This window comes from Fundulus heteroclitus, unplaced genomic scaffold (genome assembly GCF_011125445.2).
Source record: "Fundulus heteroclitus isolate FHET01 unplaced genomic scaffold, MU-UCD_Fhet_4.1 scaffold_57, whole genome shotgun sequence".
NCBI classification, from domain to species: Eukaryota; Metazoa; Chordata; class Actinopteri; order Cyprinodontiformes; family Fundulidae; genus Fundulus; species Fundulus heteroclitus.
Window position 1 is genome coordinate 468,289 of NW_023397000.1, and position 26,138 is coordinate 494,426.

General features: G+C 43.3%; 1 protein-coding gene across 7 annotated transcripts in view; it reads right to left on the bottom strand.

The window, feature by feature from the left end:
- LOC118561146 (cortexin domain-containing 1-like) overlaps nt 1-26,138 on the bottom strand; it is a 53,706-nt gene that overhangs the window by 14,422 nt on the left and 13,146 nt on the right. For 3 of the 7 annotated variants that reach the window (XR_004929799.1, XM_036133072.1, XM_036133071.1), the window contains exons 2-4: nt 10,790-10,884; nt 9,508-9,604; nt 8,514-8,554 (exon numbers count right to left, since the gene is read on the bottom strand). The gene's annotated coding sequence lies outside the window, so the exon portion shown is untranslated. Of the gene's footprint in view, nt 1-3,721; nt 4,284-8,513; nt 8,555-9,507; nt 9,605-10,789; nt 10,885-26,138 lie in introns of those variants that run through there. The other 4 variants (XR_004929800.1, XM_036133073.1, XM_036133074.1 and 1 more) reach the window with 3 other exon arrangements.

The following is a 26,138-nucleotide window of genomic DNA, read 5'->3' on the forward strand; positions in this document are numbered from 1 at the left end:
CATGAATTCACAGCCTCCATATGTTGCCCTGTGTTGCCCACCACAATTACAGCATTTATCCTAGACATTTCCACCACATTCTTGTATTTTGTGCTCCCCTCCACATTTTAAACATGTCTGTTTGTCCCTGCACACTGCAGCAATGTGACCATACCTCTGACACGTATAACACCGAAGTGGAGGTAGAACTAGACAATATTTAATGTTATTATTTTGACACAGTGTGATCTTAAGACTATGACAAAATACAATCAGAAATCAATTAGTGTGTGCATGCCATGTTCACCTAACTTTGTGAGAATGACAGTTTTGTGATAGCTGAGTCTTAAAATCTGCAGATCCTGCAACCATCTGTTCGTGAACTGAAGGCGAGCTTCCAGAGCCATATAAGTTCTAAACTTCTCCTAAGTGTAGGTACTCACTCCACAAACAAGGTTGCCCAAGATCTGCAAATGTTATCTGTGCTAACTCGTTTAGATTGCTTTTCCACTCACTATGCTTATACGGACCAAGCCCATTAACTAGTTCATTTTTCCAAGGTAGCTCTGCTTTGCTTCTTTGTCAGCTTGTCGTGTTTGGGAATCTGGCCACCCATTACTTTTCTCACAGTCTGTTGATATTTTGGGAAGCCGCTCCACATTGTTCCATGAAACATGTCCGCCGCTATCCAGCATGGACTAATAATAATAATAATAATAACAATGAGAATGAGAATTTTAAAGGAGGTCTACTGGTGGTTCCTAGAGTCTCGAAAAGTAGAATGGGATGCAGATCCTTTATTTATCAGGCTCCTCTCCTGTAGAACCAACTCCAGGTTTTATTCTGTGAGGCAGACACTTTTTAAAACTAGACTTAAAACTTGCCTTTTTGACAATGTTTATAGATACATTGGCTCAGATTATCCTCAGATATCTTTTAAGTTATGACGCTACAGGCTTAGGCTGCTGGAGCACATCAAGATCTACTTTTCTCACTCTGCTGAGTCCTCCTACTGTTCCCCAATTTTGCATTGTTCACAGATCGTCTGCCATTACCATTTAACATACACAGGATTCCTGGATCAATATTAAAGGGGAGTTTTCTTCTCCACAATCGCCTCATGCATGCTCAGTATGAGGGATTGCTGCAAAACCATCAACAATGCAGACGACTGGCCACTGTGACTCTACACTCTTTCAGAATGAGTGAATGCTGCTTGTCAAGACTCCTAGACTTAGACTTAGACAACTTTATTTGTTATTTTGTATGTACGGAGTGCATACAGAATGAAATTTCGTTGCATATAGCTTGTAAATTACAGTATAAAGTGCAGCAGTGATTAAAGAGTAAACAATTGAAATGTAAACAATGCAGGAGAAAGAAACAAGTGCGATCACAGTGTACAAGTGAATATTTCTGATTCTGATTCTGAATATTTAAACCATTTGTATGTGCAAAAATGATGGTGCAAAAATGAATTCTTATAGTTCTGCAGTTCAACAGTCTGATGGCAACAGGGAAAAAGCTGTTGCAGAACCTGGTGGACCTGCAGCGGATGCTGCGGAACCCCAGAGGGCAGCAGGGAGAACAGTCCACTGTGGGGGTGTGAGGGGTCTCCGATGATGTTGATGCATTGCTGGGATGAAATGTCCTTAATGGAGGGGAGAGGAGCCCCGATGATCCCTTCTGCTGTCCTCACCACTCTCCTCACGTTCTTCCAGTCGGAGGCACTGTAGAAGGTCGTGAGGATGGGCGGTGGCAGGTGCGCTCTCCTCATCCTCCGTAGGAAATACAGTCGCTTCTGTGCCCTCTTGACCAGTAACATGGTGTTCACAGACCAGGTGAGATTGTCTGTGATGTGCACCCTGAGGAATTTGGTGCTGTTGACCACCTCCCCAGCTGAACTGTTGATGAGCAGTGGAGAGGCCGGTTCTTCCTGAAGTCGACGATGATCTCCTTAATCTTCTCTACATTCAGGATCAGGCTGTTGTCTCTGCACCAGTCCACCAGCTGCTCCACCTCCTCTCTGTAGTCCTGGTCGTTGTCGTCTCTGATCAGGCCCACCACCCTTGTGTTGTCTGCAAACTTCATGATGTGATTGGTGGTGAACCTGGGGACGCAGTCATGTTCATCAGGGTGAACAGCAGGGGGCTCAGGACGCAGCCCTGAGGGGAGCCCGTGCTGAGGGTGATGACATCAGAGGTGTTCCTTCCGACCCGGACTGACTGAGGTCTGTTGGTGAGGAAGTCTAGCAGCCAGTTGCGAAGAGGTGTGCTGAAGCCCAGATGTTCCAATTTTCCCACCAGGTGCTGTGGGATGATGGTGTTAAACGCTGAACTGAAGTCCAGGAACAGAATCTGCACGTTCGTGTTCTTCTCCTCCAGGTGTGTCAGGCTCAGGTGAAGAGCGGAGTGGAACGGTTCCACCGGTAGGCAAACTGGAACGGGTCGAGTGTGTTGCTTCACCAGCCTTTCAAAGCACTTCATCATGGTGGGAGTCAGTGCAACAGGCCGGTAGTCGTTGAAGCAGGTGACTTGAGGTTTCTTCGGCACCGGAATGATGGAGGCCGACTTAAAACATGCAGGCACTGTGGCTTGGTCCAGTGAGGTGTTAAAAATATCTGTGAGAACACCAGCCAGCTGACCTGCACACTCCTTGAGCACCCACCCAGGTATGTTGTCAGGACCTGCGGTGTCAAGGCAGAGGACCTCCTCTTCCTGATGGGGAACAGCCTTAACTGCTGGAGTGCTGTTTAGTGCCTCAGACCTCCCAAAGAAGTTATTTAGTCCATTTAGGAAGTCAGCATCAACTTCACCCACCGGGGGGGAGGGTGTGTTGTATTCAGTGATCGCCCGTATGCCTTTCCACATGCTCCTGGTGTTGCTGGCATCATGGAAAAGCTCCTGGATTTTCTGACTGTGGTTCCGCTTCGCTAACCTGATGGCACAGTGCGAGTTGGCTCTCGCTGTCCTCAGTGCCTCCTTGTCACCAGACTTGAAGGCTGAGTTCCGTGCTTTTAGCACTTGGCGGACCTCCTCAGTAATCCAGGGTCGTTGGTTGGCTCGGGTGATGATGGTCTTAGTGGTGCTGACGTCCTCAATGCAATTGTTGATGTAGGCTGACACAGTCATGGCGTACTCATCAATGTTGATCTCGTCTTCATAAGTTGCTGCAGCTTTGAACATGTCCCAATCAGAGCATTCAAAACAGTCCTGGAGCGCCTCCATTGCTCCCTCAGTCCACACCCTCACCTGCTTCATTGTAGGTTCAGCTCTGATTAGCAGGGGCCTGCATGCAGGAATTAGCATCACAGAAAGGTGGTCTGAAGAGCCGAGGTCGGGGCGGCGGGCTGCCTTGAATGCGCCTTTTATATTTGTGTAAACCAGGTCTAGAGTGTTCTCTCCCAGAGTTGCAAAATCCACGTGTTGGTAGAAATGAGGGAGAACAGTTTTCATATTTGCCTGGTTAAAATCCCCAGCAATGATGAAAACCCCCTCTGTGTGTGCAGATTGCAGCTCAGAGATAGTCTGATAGAGAACACTCATGGCCTCTTTTGTGTTTGCGCTGGGAGGAACATAAACCGCTGTGATGTAAACAACAGTGAACTCTCTAGGCAGGTAAAACGGTCTGCAGCTAACAATCAGGAGCTCTATGTCTGGAGAGCAAAAGCTTGTGACTATTTTAGCATTTTTACAGCAGGTGTTATTGATGTAAACGCAGAGTCTGCCTCCTCGGGTCTTACCGCTGAGTTGTTTATTTCTGTCGGCGTGGAAAGTAGCTAACCCCTCCAGGCTATTGCCGTTGTCCGGGATCGATGAGAGCACAGCAGTCCCTAATCTCCCTCTTTGCAGAGAGTTCAAGTTGTAGATGGTCAGTTTTGTTATCCAGTGAGCGGATGTTGGAGAGCAAGATGGATGGAAGCAGCGATCTAAAGGGGTTAGCCTTCAGCTTAGCTGCTAAACCTCTGCGACAGCCGCGTTACTTCTGCCTGCTGCACAGCTTCCGCTTGGCCCTCCTCCGGCGTGAGCTGCTCGGCAAGTTTGGCGGCATATCTTATGAAAAATGTCTGCAAGTGGTCGGAGCTGTATCCCCAAGCCGCTGCCAGAAGTTGCCGCTGCCGACTCAATGCAATCTACTGGGTTTCCTTAGATTGGAAACTTTTTGACCAATCTGTCTGGAGGATTTGATTAAACTTGACTTCATAAAGTGTGTTGAGATAACGTGAATCGCTGTTATATAAATACATTTTTATTTAATTAAGTTTAATCTAAAAGCTCCTTTCACAACACTCAAGGACATTGTAAGGAACTATCAAAACAATAAAGCTTAAACAGCAAACAATAAAAGTTTCAATGAACTGGCAATCACAGAGAGTATGTACCTTTGAACAGATGGGTTTTGAGTTTAAACTTGAACAGGTAGAGGGTGTTGGTATTGCAGACGTCTGGGGGAGAGAATTGCAGAGTTTGGGAACAGAGTGGGAGAAAGCTCTGCTCCCCATGGTGCTGAGGTGGCAAGGGTGAACAGTGAAGTGAATTGAAGAGGAGGATCTAAGGGTGCGGGAAGGAGTAGAGATGTGATGAGGATCAGAAAGGTAGGGGAAGTGAGGTTGTGGATGGCATTGGATTTGTACAGAAGAATTTTGAATTCTATTCTGAATCTATGACTATGCGATGATGTCCATTCACAAGTCCTGTATGGTGTATTTTATTAAAACTCCTAGCTGCAAGTAAAAAAGATCTGTGTCTAAATGTTAACCAGCCGAGTGTCTGGTGCATTAATGCTTTTTATTTTTTTAGCAAGATGAATATTATAGTTTAAATGACACAGTCATGGTAAATGGTCTGTACTTGTACAATGCTTTATCAAGTCCGACAACCCCAAAGCGCTTTACATTCACCCATCTATACACACATTCACATGCTGATGGTGGTAAGCTACATCGTAGCCACAGCTGCCCTGGGGCTGACTGACTGAAGTGGGGCTGCCATACAATCGCTATCACCAAGTCCTCTGACCACCGCCAGAAGGCGAAGCGGTGGAAGTGTCTTGTCCAAGAAAAAAAACCCTTAGGCAGTCAGAGCACGGGTTTGAATGCGTTAACCCCCGATTACATGGCAAAATCCTAGTGTCGGGGTCTGGGAGATTTTGTCTCCTTTCAGTTGTGTAGTCTATTATTACTCCTCTGGATGGTGTCAGCGAGCATGGTGGCTGAGTGAAGCAGCAGCCGTTACGTTAAGCCTATCAGGAGAGGGGCATTTTAGGAGCCTGCTGCCAGCACTTCTTTGCCTAAGACGATTCAGACGGAGGAGGTGGGGACAGCAAGCGGAAGGTTGTGGAGGAGGAAAGCTTGCTGGCTGGTCGACAGAGAACTCATTATCTGAACAATTCAGAAGGAAACTTGGCGGTAGGCTTAAGCCAGTTTGTGACTGAATCAGGATGGCGGCTCATGTTGTAGAGGATGAAGAAGATCTAGATAGTGACATGGATGACATGGATATGGATAGCTTTACACCAGTTGCTAGTTACCGGGGAAGTGGAAAACTCAAAAGTAGCGAAGCGAGCAGAGGTTCTGGGAATTCAGGAAATAAAAGATACCTTGAAGAAGATAACACAGATGATGGAAGCAAGGGTGTGTGTAAAAAATCATGAAAGAAGAGGTGAAGATAATATTAAAATTCAAAAAGGAAGATGAAAGTATTGTTTTGAGCCCAATAATAGTTTCTAAGAAACTAAAAACTAAGTAGGGGAAGTTGAAATGGTAAAGACTCTGATAGATAGAAACCTGCTAATCATTTGCAAATAAGAAGAACAAAAAAGGAATGCAATGATTGTTGAAAGGATCTGAAAGAAAAGAGTGGAAAGTAAAAGCGTGTTTGGAGAAAAGAAAGTATCCCGGGGAGTTATATAGGGAATTCCGATTAATGAGGATCTTGAGAAATTAAAGCGTAACATTCATAATGTTGAGGTTAAGAATATAAAGAGATTTCAGAAAACAGTTAGCAATTGAAGAGTTCACAGCTTATCTGTGCTTCTGGAATTTTCTACTCCAGAAGTTCCAGATAGAGTCATTTTTTGCGTTATCCAGTCAGGCCTTATGTTCTACCTCCATTCAGTGTTATAAGTGTCAAAGGTATGGTCACATTGCTGAAGGATGCAGGGGCAAACAAAGATGTTTAAAATGTGGAGGGGAGCACAAAATACAAGAATGTGGTGAAAATATCCAGGATAAGTGCTGTAATTGTGGTGGGCAACACAGGGCAACATATGGAGGCTGTGAATTCAGGAAGAAAGCGGTTGAGGTTCAAAAAGTGAAAACAACAAACAGTCTAAGTTATGCTGAGGCATTAAAGAAGGTTCACAAGCAGCAAAATAAAACTGTGGGTAACATCCAAGTATTGAGATGAGAACCAGAGCAGCATAGCAGGATATGTAACCCTGTTGAGTTTGACAAACTGGTTTTGTTTATAGCATTTGTTATTAACTGCATGGACCAGGTCATACATAAAACTTAAAAGAAAAAAAAAAATCATCATTAAAGGAGCTGAAAAATTTGTAGGGATGAAAAATATTTCTTTGCAACAAATTAAAATAAATTAAAACTTGAGGCAGATGGCAAACAGGCAGGAACGGGTGATTTAGTAGCATGCTAATGCTACAATGGAATGCTAGAAGTTTAGTAGCAAATGGTCAAGAATTAAAAGGATTCATATAAAAGAACAATATAAAACCTGGAATTATATGTGTTCAAGAAACATGGTTAAAATCTACCTTAGACTTTGTCATCAATGGTTATACTAGTATTCGTAGAGATAGAGAGGAGGGTAATGGAGGTGGATGTGTGATTTTTCTTAGACAAGGGATACAGTTTTGACTCTTAGATAAAGGAAAAACGCTTGAGTATATTGTGGTAGAAATCTGGACAAAAGAGGGGAAAATTAAAGTGATTAATTTTTATAATCCTTGTAAAAACTTATAATATCTTGGAGCAAATAATAAAGCATTTAGATGAAAGAGTAATATGGTGTGGAGATTTCAATGCTCATAGTTCAATGTGGGATTATAAAAGTGATGAAAATGGACTAGTTATTGAGGAATTAATGGAATCTAAAAATCTATTGAGCATTAATAATGGAGATGGAACAAGATTAAACATCAGGACTGGTACAGAATCTGCTACTGATCTGACATTAGTTTCTGACTCGCTGGCAGGATTTTGTTTTTGGAATGTCAGTAACAATACAATACAACTATAGGAAGTGATAATGTTTCTATAATGGTTAAAATTGGCTTTAATATACAAGAAGATGATTCTGAACAGTTGTGTAATTGGTCATTTAGCAGAGCAGATTGGGAGAAATATAAGAAAATAAGTGAAGATAAAACTAAGGAAATAGACATGAGTGTTGCTATTTATTCATTAAATAAAATATTTTGTAATTCAATTATAGAAGCTGTTCAACAGTCAGTTCCAAAGAAAGGAGGAACAAACAAAAAGAAGATTGTTCCATGGTGGACAATAGAATGTGACCAGGTTATGAAATCTCGAAATAAAGCTTTTAAAATTCTAAAAAGAAATCAGAATTTTCTAAATTTTATTGAATACAAGAAGATGCAAGCTATAGTAAAAAGGGTTATATGAAATACAAAAAGAAAATATTGGAGAAAGTATTGTAATCCATTAGAAACAGAAACAGATAGGAAAAGTATGGAAAATGATTAAGCAAATGAATGGTATAAGAAGGGATTATGGTTATCCAGTTTTAGTTAATGATAGAACAACGGCAGTTACCAATGAAGAAAAAGCAACAATGTTGGCACAAGCATTTGTACAAATACATAGTTCCAATAATATTAGCGAAGACTGGAAAAAGGGTAGAGCTACAACTTTATTAGAAAAAGAACATATAATAAACCGAGAAGAAGGAAATGGTGCTATTAATGTCAGTTTTTCTATAGCAGAGTTAAGGTGTCAACCCCAGGGATATGTTATATAATCATAAATAAACTAAGTGAATATTCAAAATTGATATTCTTAGATATTTATAATAGAATATATGGAAAACTGCCTTAAAGTTGGAAAGAAGCTATAGTGGTTCCAAATCAAAAACCGGATAAAGATGGCTCAAAACCAGAAAACTATAGACCTATTGCATTAACATCATGTTTGAGTAAAATTATGGAGAAAATGGTAAATAAAAGATTAATTTATTTTGTTGAATCCAAGGGGTACTTGTTCAAACATCAAAGTGGTTTCAGAAGTGGAAGGAACACTGTGGATCCAATTCTATGTTTTGAACATGAGATAATAAAAGCAAAAGTAAATAAAGAAAGTGTTTTGGTGGTCTTTTTAGATATAGAAAAGGCTTATGATGTGGAAAAAGGGATTAATAATCAAGTTGAGAAAAATGGGCATTTGTGGAAGAATGTATTATTGGCTAGAGACCAATATAATCACACATCAAAATCTCAAGATAGATTTCAGATGGTGATCTACCATTGTACATCAAAGTGGAATTTAAGAGAACTCTTACTTCAAATGCTGCCTTAGACACACATTCTCAGAGGACCATTCCTGAAACACAAGCAAACACACAACAGCACAAAAAGGTATTTTTTGAGAAGGCTGGGGAGTGCAGATCTCTCAGAGCAGCTCAGAACAGTTGTACTTCTGTTAATGGTCCATATGTCATAACCTAAGGCAACCTTTTGAGTTATGGTAGGACCACCACCATTCCACGTGCTTTACTTCGGCTCTGCACCAGGCAAAAACCCCATAAAGTATTATAAAAACAGCCCAAAAGATAACAAACTAGCAGCTACCTCCCAGGATGACATCTACAGCACATAATGCCATAGGAAGATACGCAACATCCAAAAGGATGTTTTCCACCTTGCTTATTAGATAGTTAAGTCAGTTAAAACATGTCAAGAGTCAAAACACAGGGGAACCAAAAGCCTTGGAGAAACACTGGGGAATCAAAGAAACTAGAGAAAACGGGGAACCAAAAGGTCAAGAACACGGAGGACCGAAGGCTAGAGAACACGAGGAACCTAAGACTAGAGAACACGGGGAACCTAAGACTAGAGAACATGGGGAACCTAAGACTAGAGAACACAGTGGACCTAAGACTATAGAACACAAGGAACAAAGGGGCCAAAAACGGGCGCGCAGTAGCACCAGAGGGAAGGAACGGGCGCGCGATAGCGCCAGAGGGAAGGAACGGGTGCGCGACAGCGCCAAAGGGAAGGAACGGGCGCACATAACGCCAAAGGGAAGGAACGGGCGTACTTTACGCCAAAGGGAAGGAACGGGCATATTTTATAAATTTGGAAACAGCTACCGATTAAAGTAAATTTTACAACCTTGAGTTGAGTTTTTTTAATTTTTGGTTTTAACTGAAAATTTATCGGACGTCACGTGACAGTGTTCAGCCCAGCCTCCCTCGCTGCAATGTGCGCTCCCGACACAGGGGAAACAGATTTCCATGGGGGAACAGAAATGCGCACAACACCGGAACAGCTCACCAGGAGTTGAGAACAGGAGTTGGAACTTGAGAGCAGAACGGAACCCAGGAGTCGTGAACTTGAGTGGGAACAGAGCTGAGCTGGATCTAGGCAGTGACTGGAACAAAAACAAAGCTGAAGGAAAGTCTATTGGCTGACTGGAACAAAAAACAAAGTTGAAATAAGTCTTCTGGCTGACTGTAACAAAAAACTGAGCTGACAAGGATTCTGGCAGAGACGGAGCAGGAGTGAACACTATGGACTGGCGATGACAACACAACTGAGGTGAGTTTATAAAGGGAGCTTGACAGGTGGCGGGAATAAAGACTAATTAGTGTCCAGACAGGTGTGACTAATAGCTGAGCGAGGGAGAGCTGTGTGAACTGCAAAATAACAAGAAAGAAACCAGACAAAACTTAAACCATGACAAAAACAAATAAGCAATAATTATGTGCACATATTTATTGCTAATTTAGTTTGCATGCAAACTAACACTAATTTGCCCTTGGCATATTCTGAGGAGTGATGGCTTAGTGGTTAGAGAGCAGGGCATTTACGCCCTGGAGAGCAGGCTGCAAGGTCCTTGGTTTGACTCCCTCGGACTGCCACTATAGGTCCCTGAGCAAGACCCTTTGCCCTAGTATGCTCCCTGGGTGTCTTACAATGGCAGCCCAATACTCCCTAAGGGATGGGATAAATACAGAGGACAAATTTCATTGCAATGAGCTGTATGTTGCAATGACAATAGAGGTGATTATGATTATAATCACTGTTCAGCAGAATGGAATGTCAACAAGCGTCTTTTTTACTTTTACCTTTTATTTAATATTTGGTACTATAAAGCCAGTTTTGAGTGCATGTTATTGTGTTTTAAAATTTCTATTCATAAAATTAAAATAAATACATTTTAAATAATAGTGTGTGCCCAGTCCTGCAGTACAACGCTTGTATATCTGGGTGTGTTTAAAGGGATTTGTAAATCCATAACTCTCAGCCTAAGACAACACATGTCCATCAGTGAAAAGAACTTTTGATCTTGCAGATGCAAACGTTTATTAAATAAAGGAGGGCATTTCATTTTTCATACTATTGTTTTATAATTGTTTTGTAATCGGGTAAATAAATTAATTTAGTGCATTAATGCTGAATACATTTACCCACAATAACACGTGCAATCTAACATTTAGCATTCTTAAAGCATGCATCATGGACATAACAAGGTAGTTAATGTTTTTTTATGGTATACACAAACTTTAGTTAGTAAACTAAATTGACATGAATTAAAAATGTGTTGGATAGATACTTGCAGTACAGTCGTATGACGCCTGTGAAGTCCACAGTTTTGATGGTGAACATCAAAGTGGTTGGCTAATATGTGCATCCCCTGAGGCTCCATACCTATCAAGAAAGGGGAAATGTTATAATTATATGCCACAGTTGTTAACATCAACATTTGAAGAGACTGGTACAATGCTGCACAATATTGTGACTATATCGCCATCCCTATATCAGTGTGTGTGAAATTCATAAAGCCTGTTTGGAGTGCAATAACTGAAGGCCAATATGTTCCAAGTTCTATGAACTTGAATTTTCATGCTAATGTAATATTTAATGAGTTGAACTGAATCTCTTGGCACCAGATGCACCCACTGGACAAAATATCATTGCCCAAAATGCTAAAGGTTACAGAGCCAGGAAAGCAAAACGGAGAGAGGAAGACAAAAATAGGCAAACTTTACAACTGATATCTTCATCACACCACAATATTATAAACAAATATTATTGCTACCGCAATAATTTCTAAAAACCATTCAGCCATAGACTGGTAGTGACACTGACAGAAAGTCAGCCTAGGACTGGAAATACAGCAAAAAAATACAGCAAAACTGAGGATTACTGCCCCTAAACCGAGGATCACTGATGTATTCCAAGGAAATAATGGACAATTTTCTTGAAGACGGCAAAGCTTAAGAGCTGTGTAACAGAAATTATCAGTATTCCAGATGTTTAACTCAATCTGATTAAAAAGTGTCCCTTTGATTTTTTTGAACAATGTATGGAGTTATGAACTAATTATGTATGTTGAAGAACAAAAAAACTGAATGTCTTGAAAAAATAAAAACATTCAGGCTGAACAAATGAACATTCCCAAATTATACTTTTTCACACTATGAAGGTTTTGAATCAAATATAGACAGATGGTAATTTATTTGTTAGAACAGTGTGAATAAATTCCAGTGACAACATCCACTTTGCTGTATCTTTACTTCACCTCCAAGTGGCACAGCAGGCTTGGTAGATAAAAAAAAATATGTACAAACAAGAAGTCTCACTTGAATACAACAGGGACTCAGCACAGTTGGCAATCATTAAATGTAGTCAAACAATACAGTGATTATGGTCTTTGCAATGCATGGTGATCTCTTCATCCTAACAGTAAGGAATACTGACATTTTCAAATGTCCATAATTCCTTCTCTCATTTGGACTATTTCTTAGTTGGTAGCTGCTTAGTCAGTAGCTGCTGTCTGACATTTCAGATGCTGTAATACATCCTATTGCTGTCAATGATCATGCTCCTGTTTCTTTAACCCTAATAAATAAAAAGTACCCCCACAAAACAAAAACTGGAGACTGAATACATCATTGCTTAAGGATGAAGCGTTTATCAAATATTTAAAAGAAGAGTGGGCTTCATACATGTAGTACAACGATCTACCAGGGACATCAGCATCTATCCTCTGGGAGGCAGGGAAAGCAGTGATGAGAGTTAAAATAATTTCATTCTAATCTCATAAAAAGAAGATAGTAGACAAAAAGATTCAAGATTTAGAAGAAAAAATAAGATACTAGAAGCCTCCCAGGCAGAGGGAAAACTGGGTAAAATCCGGAAAGCAAAATTAGAAATAAACAAATATATTGAAAAGCAAAATACATTTTTTATACAAAGACTTTGAATAGAAACAAGTCCTTACAAATATAATTCTGCTATAAACATGTGTCTATATATCTAAGTCTGCCAGAAAACTGACAGACTGCTCAGTAGGCTAAATTCTCTTAAAGCGGCTTGATATTGGGGCCGGCCCACTAACAATTGTTGAATAATGAACATCTGAAATTGCAGTGCGCATCCCCAACATGCTCTCAGTAGACAGCCATGGAGCACAAATCCTCAAGACTTAAGCTTAAATCATCTAATCAAAATACTAAAACGCATACGTTACGTTTACATTCTGCCGGAAAGTGTGCGACAACATAGTGTTGGTTGTCCTTGCTTGCTCATTGAAGGATTGATGTGAACCTTTTCTCTTCAACAGATTAATATTATGAGTAAGCCTTTGTTTGTAATATTATGAATAAAAATCTAATTACATTTAGCTTATATGAAATGGCATTTCTACTGTGTTGGTTTATGCTAATTTATCTGTTTCATTTAAACCTGATCAAAGTCATGTTGTATGCATCACAAAAAAATGTTGGTATTGAGTTTTTGTTCCCCACATAATTTATCATGCCAGAGACGCCACTTCTACCAGGTACCGTACCATATCCCTTATTAACGTTGACATTAAAATAATCTATAAAGCGCTTGCAAAACGATAAGATAAAGTCACTGCTGTCATAATACACCCCAATCAATCTGGTTTCATTAAAGGGAGGCAGTTATCCACAAATGCATGCAGATTACTTAATTTAATACATCATTCCAATAGTAAAAACATTGAATCCAACATACTATCTTTAGATGCAGAAAAGGTGTTTAATAGAGTTAATTGGAAATTTTTATCAGCTACTCTATACAAATGTGTATTTGGAACTTTTTTAATAACTTGGTTAAAAATTGTTCACAGTTTACCAACAGCATATGTCAGGACAAATAACCAAACATCTTCCAGCTTTTGTCTCCAGCGGGGCACCAGGCAAGGATGCCTCCTTTCCCCCTCACTGTTTGCTATTTTTATTGAACCATGAGCAGTAACAATTAGACAAACTAATGTTATTAAAGGTATAAAATGCATCAAAATAGAGCATAAAATGTATTTTTATGCAGATGATATATTACTCTATCTCCAGCACTCAAACATCTCTCTCTCAAATAATTAGATTACTAGAAGCTTTCTCAAATGTCCCAGATTACTCTATAAATTGGTCAAAATCTGCAGTACTGCCAATTAACTGCTCTTTGCAGAACTCTCTAGATCAGGGGTTCCCAAAATTTTTCAGCCGCGCACCCCCTTCCGTGTCCCAACCAGGTTGAGGCACCCCAATCAATCTATCTATCTATATATATATATATATATATATACTGCCCCTCCCTAGGATGCCACCTTACCATGGTGGAGGGGTTTGAGTATCCCAATGACCCTAGACCAGGCCTGAAAGTGGGGCTCAGCCCGAAGAGGAACCATGGGCTCACCACCTGTCGGAGGGGTGAAAGGGGTTGGGTGCCCTGTACAACGGGTGGCAATTGAGGGCAGGGACCTTGGCGTTCCGATCCTCGGCTGCAGAAGCATGCTCTTGGGATGTGGAATGTCACCTCTTTGGTGGGGAAGGAGCCTGAGCTAGTGCGCGAGGTTGAGAGGTTCCGACTAGAGATAATCGGAATCACCTCGACGTATGGCTCTGGCTCTGGAACCAGTCTCCTTGAGAGGGGTTGGACATTCTTCCACTCTGGAGATGCCCCTGGTGAGAGGCACCGAACAGGAGTGGGCATACTTGTTGCCCCTCATCTCGGTGCCTGTACGTTGGGGTACACCCCGGTGAATGAGAGGGTGGCCTCCCTCCGCATATGTGTGGGGGGACGGACTCTGACTGTTGTTTGTGCTTACCTGCCAAACGGCAGCTCAGATTACCCACCCTTTTTGGAGTCCTTGAAGGGGGTACTGGAGAGTGCCCCTCCTGGGGACTCCCTCGTTTTTCTGGGGGACTTCAACACTCATGTGGGCAATGACTGTGAGACCTGGAGGGGCGTGGTTGGGAGGAATGGCCCACCTGATCTGAACTCGAGTGATGTTCTGTTGTTGGAATTCTGTGCTCGTCATGGATTGTCCATCACGAACACCATGTTCAAGCATTGAACATGACTTCAATGTTCAACTTTGTTGTCGTTTCATCTGACATGCGGCCGCAGGTCTTGGACACTCGGGTGGAGAGAGGGGCGGAGCTCTCCACTGACCACTACCTGGTGGTGAGTTGGCTCCGATGGTGGGGGAGGAAGCCGGTCAGACCTGGCAGGCCCAAACGTATTGTGAGGGTTTGCTGGGAACGTCTGGCAGTGAGACGGAGCTTTAACTCCCACCTCCGGGAGAGCTTTGAACACGTCCCGAGGGAGGCGGGGGACATTGAGTCTGAGTTGACCATGTTCTGCACCTCTATTGTTGGGGCAACTGGTCGGAGCTGTGGCCGCAAGGTTGTCAGTGCATGTCGCGGCGGCAACCCTCGAACACGCTGGTGGGCACCAGCGGTGAGGAAAGCTGTCAAGCTGAAGGAGGAGTCCTATCCAGCTTTACTGGCCTGTGGGACTCCGGAAGCAGCTGATGTGTACCGGCAGTCAAAGCAGCGGGCAGCTTGGCCGAGGCAAAAACTTGGGCATGGGAAGAGTTCGGAGAGGCCATGGAGAAAGACTTCCGTACGGCTTTGAAGCAATTCTGGTCCACTATCCGGCGTCTCAGGAGGGGGAAGCAGTGCAGTAACAACAGTGTTTATAGTGGGGGTGGTGTGCTGCTGATTTCGACTCGGGACGTTGTGAGTCGGTGGGCAGAATACTTGGAGGACCACCGCTGCTCCTCCATGTCGAGAGGAGCCAGTTGAGGTGGCTCGGACATCTGGTAAGGATGCCTCCTTGGTGAGGTGTTCCGGGCACGTCCCACCGGGAAGAGACCCAGAGGGGGACCCAGTACACGCTGGAGGGACTATGACTCTTGGCTGGCCTGGGAACACCTTGGGATTCCCCCGGAGGAGCTGGGACGTCTAGGCCTCCCTACTGAAACTGCTACCCCGTGACCCGACCCCGGATAAGCGGAAGACGATGGATGGATGGATGGATGGATGGATATACCGCATGTCAGTGGTGTGTGCGTGACATGCACGTCAGTCAGTGCTTGTCACCGGTTCAATCACGGCCCCATGATAAGATAAGATAGGCTTTATTGATCTCACAGTGGAGAAATTCACTTGTCACATATCGGCTTAATAAACAAAAGAAGGTGCCAAAAGGAGGAAAAGGTGCATAAGGTATATAGAGTGTGTCTACATATATACAGTGAATCAAAAAATAAAAAATAAAATAAAAGTAAAAAGGAAATAAAGCAGATATTTAGGATGACTTATGTACATTCAGGTGACTTATATACAAACGGATTAACATTGTACATTAATTCAATTCAATTCAATTTTATCTATATAGCGCCAATTCATGACACATGTAATCTCGAGGCACTTTACAAAATCAAATTCAATCATATTATACAGATTGGTCAAAAATGTCCAATATAAGGGAACCAGTTGATTGCTTCAAAGTCCCGACAAGCAGCATTCACTCATGAGAAGCGTAAAGCTACAGGGAGAGTCGTCTGCATTGTCCATGGCTTTGCAGCAATTCCTCATACTGAGCTAGCATGAAGTGACGGCGGAAAGAAAAACTCCCCATTAACGGGAAGGAAAACCTCCAGCAGAACCGGGCTCAGTATGAACGGTCATCTGCCTCGACCGACTGGGGGTTACAGAAGACAGAGCAGAGACACAACAAGACAGATAAAAAGCACAGAAGCACACATTGATCCAGTAATCTGTTCTACATTAGATGGTAATAGCGGGTGATCTGTCTTCCTTGGACGATGTCACAGTTAACAGAACGTTAGACCAGGTGTACCTACTATGAAGAAAACGAGAGAGAGAGCAAAAAGTTAAAAGCTGAAAAACAGTCATTTCAATGCAATGCAATGCAAAACTATAGAACAGTAGACTGGAGAACAGTAAAAATCAGTAGAGTGAGAAAAATAGACCCTGATGTCCTTCAGTGGCCTAAGCCTATAGCAGCATAACTATAGAGGTAGCTCAGGGTAACATGAGCCACTCTAACTATAAGCTTTGTCAAAAGGGAAAGTTTTAAGATTAGTCTTAAAAGTAGACAGGGTGTCTGCCTCACGGACAAAAACTGGGGGTTGGTTCCACAGGAGAGGAGCCTGATAGCTCAAGGATCTGCCTCCCATTCTACTTTTAGAGACTCTAGGAACCACCAACAGACCTGCAGTCTGAAAGCGAAGTGCTCTGTTAGGAACATAAGGGGTAATCAGTGCTCTCATATATGATGGAGCTTGATTATTAAGGGCTTTATACATTAGAAGAAGAATTTTAAATTATATTCTTGATTTAACAGGAAGCCAATGAAGGGAAGCTTAAATAGGAGAAATATGATCCCTCTTATTGATTGTCGTCAGAACTCTTGCTGCAGCATTTTGGATCAGCTGAAGACTTTGAACTGCATTTTGTGGACTTCCTTATAGTAAAGAATTACAATAGTCCAGCCTTGAAGTAACAAATGCATGGACAAGTTTTTCAGTTTTACCCCTGGACAGAATGTTTCTAATTTTGGCGATATTCCTGAGGTGAAAAAAGGAAACTCTGGAAACCTGTTTAGTATGGGATTTAAATGACATGTCTTGGTCGAAAACAAAACCAAGATTTTTTACTTTATTACCAGAGGCCAATTAATGCCATCCAGATTAAGTGATTGATTAAGAAGTTTATTTTTTGAGGACTCTGGTCCAAAGATTACAACTTCTGTCTTGTCAGAATTTAAGTGCAGGAAATTTAAAGTCATCCAGCTTTTCATGTCATCAAGACATGACTGCAGTCGAAGTAACTGATTGGATTCATCAGGATTTATGGATAAATATAGTTCAGTGTCATCAACATAACAGTGGAAATTAATCCCATGTTGTCTGATAATTTTGCCAATCAGGAGGATATATATAGTAAGGAGAACTGGTCCAAGGACTGAAGCCTGTGGTACTCCACAGGTGTCCCTAGAGTTTGAGGAAGATTTATTATTAACATGAACAAACTGGAATCTGTCCGACAGATAAGAGTTAAACCAGCCTAATGCTTTCACCTTAATCCCTACAGTATGCTCTAGTCTTTGTAGGAGAATATTGTGATCAACTGTATCAAATGCAGCACTGAGATCTAACAGGACAAGTATAGACACAAGTCCATTATCTGAGGCCATGAGAATATCATTGGTGACCTTCACCGGAGCTGTTTCAGTGCTATGATGAGCTCTGAAGCCTGACTGAAACTCCTCAAGTCGGTCATTACTTTGTAAATGTTCACATATTTGATTAGCAACTACTTTCTCAACAATTTTAGATAAGAAAAGAAGATTAGATATAGGTCTGTAGTTTACTAACTCGTCTTGTTCAAGAGAAGGTTTCTTAAGTAAAGGTTTAATAACAGCTACTTTAAAAGCCTGTGGTACATATCCATTTACTAAGGATCAATTAATCATGTCTAAAATAGGACCACTGATCAAAGGGTATACCTCCTTAAACAACTTGGTTGGGATTGGGTCTAACATACAGGTAGAAGGTTTAGATGAAGCTAAAATTTTAGATAGCTCAGAAAGCTCTACTGCTTTTAAACAGTTCAGACACTGCGCAGGTTCTAAGGATTCCTCCAATGCTGCCTCACTTACTGAGGACGAGGTAATCATGTTTGGGAGGATGCCAATTATTTTATTTTTAATGGAATCAATTTTATTTATGAAGAATCCCATAAAATCATTACTGCTAAGAGCTAAGGGAATGGATGGATCAACAGACCTGTGGCTCTGAGTAAGTTTGGCAACTGTACTGAAGAGAAATCTAGGATTATTCTTATTCTCCTCAATTAATGATGAAAAATATGCTGCTCTAACTCTGCGAAGGGTCTTGTTATACAACAATAGACTGTCCCTCCAGATTAGGTAGGATTCCTCTTGGTGTGTAGAGCGCCATTTTCTCTCCAATTTCCTAACATTGTGCTTCAAGGAACGCAGCTCTGAATTAAACCAAGGAGCCAGCTTCCTGTGAATAATCACCTTCTTTTTCAAGGGAGCTACATTGTCTAATGCAGAACGCAATGACGAAGTCATACCGTTTACAAAGACATCTATTTGTGAATTGGAAGAAACAACATTGCTGCCATCTACAGGGCATTTCTGCAATATGGAGGATATTAAAAAGGGGACAGACTCTTTAAGTTTTGATACAGCATTATCCGATAAAGATCTACTATAATGGAACCCTCTTTTGGGGGTAACTCAGTTAGATTAAACTCAAATGTTATTAAAAAATTATCAGATAGGACAGGGATGTGAGGAAATACTGTTAATTCTTCACAAGGTCTAAAGTATGGAGCCAAGAGTGCGTCGGTTTATGCACATTTTGAGCATAACCAATTGAATCTAGGATAGTTTTAAAGGCTACACTAAGGTTATCACATTCTGTGTCAACATGGATGTTAAAATCACCCACTATAATAACCTTATCAGTATTTAACACCAAATCAGATAAGAAATCTGACAACTCATCCAAAAACTGAGTGTAAGGGCCTGGTGGACGATACAAAACAACAAACAGAAGAGGTTTTATTACTTTGCAGTTTGGATGAGGGAAACTGAGGGTTAAATGTTCAAAAGAACTGTAGTTATTAATTGGCCTGGGACTAATTAATAAATCAGACTGAAAGATGGTTGCCACTCCTCCTCCTCTTCCCACAGATCTGGGAATGTGGAAATTTGAATAATTCGAGGGCGTTGACTCATTTATACTAAAGTAGTCCTCTTGTAGCCAGGTTTCTGTGAGACAAAATAAATCAATCTGTTTATCAGAAATCAATTAACTAACTAACAAAGTCTTTGGTGGGAGAGACCTTATATTTAATAGACCACATTTAATTGTTTTATTTTTTGGTTCAAGATGAGCCGTATTGATTTTTATTAGATTTTTATGATTTGTTCCTTTTAGATCAGTTTTTGATCTGTTAAGTTTTGGCCGTGGGAAAGACACCGTCTCAATGGGGTAATGGGTTTGTAACAGTACAGAAGCTGCAGAGAGGTGTGTTAAACTACGGCTCTGCTTCCTGGTCTGGACCCTGGTTTGTCAGCATTTAGGAGAACTAATGAATCCGGCCAGATTTCTAGAAAGAAGAGCTGCACCATCCAAAGTGGGATGGATGCCGTCTCTCTGGATCAGACCAGGTTTTCCCCAGAAAGTTGACATGCGGCTAAACATGTCATCACTTGTCAGATCAGGCAGGGGACCACAGAAAATTACGGAGTCCGACATTGTTTTAACAAACTTACACACCGAAGCAACACCAACTTTAGTGACCTCCGATCGGCATGACCGGGTGTCTTTACTGCCAGCGTGAATAACAATCTTACTGTATTTACGCTTATCCTTAGCCAGCAGTTTCAGGTAAGATTCTATGTCGCCCGTTCTGGCCCCTGGCAGGCATTTAACTATGGTCCCTGGTGTCTCTAGTGCCATGTTTCTGACTATTGAGCTCCCAATCACAAGGGTCGGTTCTCAGCGGGTGTGTCGCTGAGTGGGGAAACCTTGTTAGAAACGCAGACGGGTTGGTGGTGACCTGGGGGCTGAAATCTAGAGCTATGCTTCCTACGGACCGTCACTCAGTGGGCCTGGTTACCCAGCTGCACGGGTACAGCTTCTGGAGGACTACAACATAAAGTTACTCTATGTGGCTCCGCGCTAACAAAGGGGCAGTTATCAGCACGGAGCCGGGTCTCCAATTCTGACACCCTCGCCTCCAAAGCTACAAAAACACTACATTTATTACATGTATCATTATCACCAAAGGAGGGAGAGGAATAACTAAACATCTGACAAAGAGAGCAGGAGATAGGGGGAGACTTAGACAGAGACGGAGAAGCGGAGGAGAGAGGGAAGGGGACAGCCATTGTGGAGCTAAAGCTAGGCTAGGCTAAAGCTAGGCTAGTGCCCTTTTACCACGCCAAAAAAGCAATCCGTGTGAAACACGAGGAGTTCCCAAGCGTGATGTGCAGCTACAGAGAATGTTTTAAAAGTGCTTATGTGTTAAAAACAGATCTTACAGCAAAGAGATTAAAGATAAAAGCAAGAGAGTCTGGAGCAACAGACCGTCGTTCACACCTTGAAAACAGGTAGTGACACAATACGCCTTACCGCAAACAGTTAACACTGCATCTAGAGGTGTTAACAGGTTTGACCCGGGACACATGAAAAGTAGGGTGTATTTTCACAGTGCGAGGAAGCTGGAGGCAGACGGCCACCGGGTTCACTACCTTAGAAATAGGGAACGGCCCGATGAACCGAGGTGCCAGCTTCTTACTCTCCACTCAAAGAGGCAGATCCCTTGTGGAGAGCCAAACCTTCTGGCCCACCTGATAATCAGGTGCCGGGAGCCTCCGGCGATTAGCGTTACTGGGCTGGCTCTCCACGGAACTGAGGATTGTTCTCCTAGCCTTTCTCCAGGCTCGCTGGCACCTCAGAGCAGATAATCGGGCCAACTGAACTTTTAAATCTCTCTCTCCATAAAATGGAGAGAGACCAGGGGTGCTAGAAGGAGTAGAATTAAGAGCATGTTCTATCCATGGAAGCTGACTGACCCATTTAGTGGGGTCCGACTGACATAACAGGCGTAACTTAGTTTCCACTTCCTGGTTGGCCCTCTCTGTCTGCCGATTCGTCTGTGGGTGGAATCCCGAAGACAAACTGACAGAGACGCTAGCATGGCACAGAATTCCTTCCAGTACTGCACCACAAACTGAGGACCTGTTGGGATTCCAACAGGTCTTCAGTTGGGATTCCATGAAGACGGAAAACCTCCCAGGCCAAAATTTCCCCCATTTCTTTAGCGGATGGGAGTTTGGGCAGCAGAACCAAATGGACCATCTTGGAGAACCAATCGATGATGGTGAGAATGACAGAATTACCCTCTGAAGACAGTAAGCCGGTGATAAAATCTATGGCAATGTTAGACCATAGTCGAGACAGAACAGGTAATGGTCGGAGCAAGCCGGATGGAGGTTGTCTGGAGGTCTTAGCCTAATTGGCAGGCTGCCACAAACTCCCGCACGTCGGCCGACAGAGAAGGCCACCAGAACTGTGTCCGAACATTACGAATAGTTCTGGTAACCCCGGGATGACAAAAAAGACGAGAACCATCTATCTAACACATTCTTTCTTGAATGATCAGGAACAAATAAACAATTATTAGGACAAGATTATGGGGTTTGAATACTACCAAGGGCCCCTCTAACTTCTCTCTCAATACCAAGCATAGTGATGGCACATCTTACAGACTTCGGTAGAATAAAACCTTCAGCACCATTGGTACTCTCTTCGTCCGCCTCGAACATCCGAGAGAGTGCATCTGGCTTAACATTTTTGGTCCCGGGCTGTAAGACAAAGAAAAGTTAAATCGGCCAAAAAATAGTGCCCACCTCGCCTGTCTAGGGTTCAGTCTCTTGGCTGATTTCAGGTACTCCAGGTTCTTGTGATCAGTCCACACCAAGAAGGAATTCTTCGACCCCTCCAGCCAATGTCTCCATTCTTCTAATGCTAACTTGACTGCTAACAGTTCCCGATCTCCGACATCATAGTTTCTCTCAGCGCTAGAGAGTCCCCTGGAGAAAAAAGCACAGAGGTGCATCTTACCATCTTCAGCCTCCTGGCTGAGAACGGCCCCTACCCCAGTACTGGAAGCACCCACTTCCACCGTGAACTGTTTATCAGGGTCAGGAGAGATCAGAACAGGTGCGGACGTTAACAAGTCCTTTAGTCTCTGGAAGACTTTGTCCGTCTGCACATTCCAGCAGAACCTAGTCTTAGATGACGTGAGAGCATGAAGGGGTGAAACCACCAAACTGTAGTTCCTAATGAACCTCCTACAAAAGTTTGCAAACCTGACCTTAGCAGGATCCATAGCGATGTGATCAGGGGAAACCACAAAACCCAGAAAAGACATTGTGGGCACGTGAAAATCACATTTTTCAGCCTTCACAAACAACTGGTTTTGCAATAGACGCAGAAGCACTGACCGAACATTGCCTCTGTGGGTCTCCAGATAATGGGAATAGATGATAATATCATCCAGGTACACAAATACAAACTGACCCACCATATCCCTGAGCACCTCATTAATAAGATGCTGAAACACTGCTGGTGCATTCGTGAGTCCAAAAGGCATTACTAAGTACTCATAATGTCCAGTGGGGGTATTAAATGCCGTCTTTCACTCATCCCCCTCACAGATGCATACCAAATGGTAGGCATTACGGAGGTCCAACTTGGTAAAGATCTTGGCCCCCTGAATCTGGTCAAATGTGGAGTTTATCAGGGGAATCGGGTACTGGTTCTTAACTGTAATCTCATTAAGACCCCTGTAATCGACGCATGGCCGGAGAGAACCGTCCTTCTTTCCCACAAAGAAGAACCCTGCACCGGCTGCGGAGGAAGAAGGATGGATAATCCCCGCCTTCAGAGAGTCTGAAATGTACTTCTGCATGGCCTGGGATTCAGGAACAGAGAGAGAGTACAACCTACCCCTAGGGGGTGTTGTCCCAGACAGAAGATCAATACTGCAGTCATATGGCCGATGAGGAGGTAAGGTGGTAGCCTTGCTCTTGTTAAAAGCCTCCTTCAGGTCGTGGTACTCTTCCGGGACCATGGAAAGGTCCGGATAGGTCTCCTCGACCTCGTTCTTGGTTGTAGGATATGACTGCGCAGAATGTAAACATGATCCTGAGCAGGCAGGAGCCCACCCAAGAACCTCCTCCCGTTGCCAATCAATCTGGGGGTTATGTTTGCGTAACCATGTAAACCCCAACACAACAGGAACCTGTGGTGACTCGATTATAAGAAAAGACAGCTTTTCAATATGGTTACCGCCCACCACAAGTTAAATCGACTCCAAAACCAATTGACACTGGTTTATTTGGTGACCATCTAAGGCAACCACCCTGTGAGTAGCTGGAGATGGGAGGAGCTTGATACCCAATCGTCTAGCCCAAGCCTCATCCATAAACTCAGTGTCTGCGCCTGAGTCCATCAATGCAGAAAAGTTGTGACTTTTGGAGTTAACCAAAATAGTCACTGGGAGTAACAATAGGGTTCTTTCCGCCCCTAATGAGTCTGTCCCTTTAACTGGACATGAACAAGCACAATGCCCCTCACCACTACATTAAAGGCAGAGATTGAGTTGAAACCGTCTGCTCTTCTCTTGTGGTGCCAGCCAGGTCCATCCCAGTTGCATCGGCTCAGGATCCGGAGCCCGAACAGGTGTTGATGCTGCAGCAGGAGTGGAAGCCCTGCGCTCCAGACGATGCTCCGAAAAACGCAGGTTGATGTGAGTAGCCAGGTCCTCCAGCTGCTTCAGGGTCTCCGGGAAGTCACGGGTCGATAATTCATCCTTTATCTTCTCGAGTAGGCCCTTGATGAATATATCCATAAGTGCATCCTCGTTCCAGGTGCTCTCAGAAGACAGAAGATGAAACTCAATAATATACTCTGCCACCAATCTGTCGCCCTGCTTGAGTGCAAAAAGTCCCCTTGAAGTCTCTGGACATGGAAGAACTGGGCTAAAGACACGAACCAGCTCCTGAGCAAAAGCTCTATAAGAATGACAGATGCTTGAGTTGTTCTGCCATTCAGAAGTTTCCCAGAGTTTAGCCTTGCCTGCTAATAAGGAGATGGCGTAAGCTACCTTAGACCGATCAGTGGGAAAAGCAGAAGGTTGAAGTTCAAAAAGAATTTTGCACTGGGTGAGAAAAGCTCTATACTGATCGGGATCACCTCTGAAAAATTCGGGAGTTGACAATCGGGGCTCCTGACAAGCTGACCTAGCAACAGATGACACAGCAGCAGTTGATGACATAGGCGGAAGTGTCGGAGCGGGAACAGCCTGGCTGCGTAGGTGAGCCAGAATCTCCCTTACGCCTGACTTGAGTTGAGAAATGGAATTCACTACTCCTGAACGCCAATGTTTATCTGCTGATGGATCCATGCCCGACCAGTTTATTCTGTTAGGCTCAGAACAGGTGGACCCAGAATTCAAGGCAGACAGACATAGTAATTTAAATAGTTTATTAATCTCAGAAACAGCTCGGGTGGCGTCAGCATCTACAGCAGGAACTTCTGCAGGAGGAGACAACAGGTTAGTGATCACGTTTAGTCTAGAGTGCTCAGACAGAAACGTGTAGGTCACTAACCTGGTCTTTTTTTTTTTTTTTTTTTTTTTTTTTTTCCCAGTGTCCTGTCTAGCAATGTGGCAATAAAAATTGATATCTTAATGCCAAATAGAGCTCGACAGATTTTACTTTCACAAGTGGAGCAAACAGCTTTCGCCATAATGCTCCGCTTGATTTGTGCGTGTAAATAGCTTTATTGTGATTCCTGCAGAGAGAATTTCAAATTATATGGACACTACAATGGGAAAGTAGGAGAGTAAAAGAAAAACAAGAAGAGAAAAAAAAGAGAAAGAAGAGGTGAAAGAAAGAAGAGATAAAAGGAAGAGAATGATAAAACTTCCTCTGTCTGCTCCATCACCTGGAAAGAGACACAAAAAGAACAGCACAACCAACAGACATAAAGCAACAGATACAATCGTGTAACATCTTGATACCATTGCTAAATCATATGTATTATTATTTAAGCTGACATGTGTAATGTGATAGCTAAAAAAAAAAGTAAAAGAAAGTAAATAAATTATAGCCTTTCTATATATAAGTGAACATTTAATACCTGGGACCCAGCACCTGTGGGAGATTGTGAGACTGCACTAGTTTAGGTGAAAATTATCCAGAAGGAAATGGCTTGATAGTGATTGTGGAGAACCGAAGACCCACCTTCCCCGAGCACAGAGGCAGGGGTCAGGGAACCCATAACCCCGGACTCCCAAAGGGGCCCCCAAAGCAGTGCGCCCGAGAGGGGCCTTCACAGGAAATCTGCAACCCCCCCTTGAGGAAAGAGGAGAGACGACCCCGAGGAAATCCCCCAGCCACCGCAATGCCGACGCCCTCAAGAGCCGCGGGGACGAGCCCGTGGGCTCCGCCGGCAGCCGGCCGCGCTGAAGTGGTCCTGGCCATGGGCCCTGGGGGCCAGAGGCCCCAGGGGCGCCCCGCCCCCGCGGCAGGGGCCCCGGCCGCCCCCCGGGGGGCCAGGCCCCGCGAAGCCACCGCCGGGAATGGGCCGGCGCCCACCCGGGAACCCGCCCCAAACCCGAGGACCGTCAACGCGCCAGAGGGTCAAGGCGCCCGCCAACGCAGCGGAGGAGGGCAGGACGTGGGGGGATGGGCTCCGCACCTAGCGGAGACTTGAGATGATCTTGGGAGAGGGAGCGGACCGAACCAAAAAAAAAAAAAAAAAAAAAAAAACACTCATTCACACCATCCCTCCCTTGTGCCCCACTCGCCACACACAGACACCAAATAAATAAATAAATAAATAAAATAAAAAAATAAATAAATAAATAAAAAAAGGACGCTTTACACACATTCCCACATAGCATTCACATCCAAAAATCCCAAGTGGGGGGGGGTCACCACAATTCAACAATACGTCTGCCTGTGCCCGACCCCCGGCCCCGCCCCCGGACCAGGCGCCCCCGGAC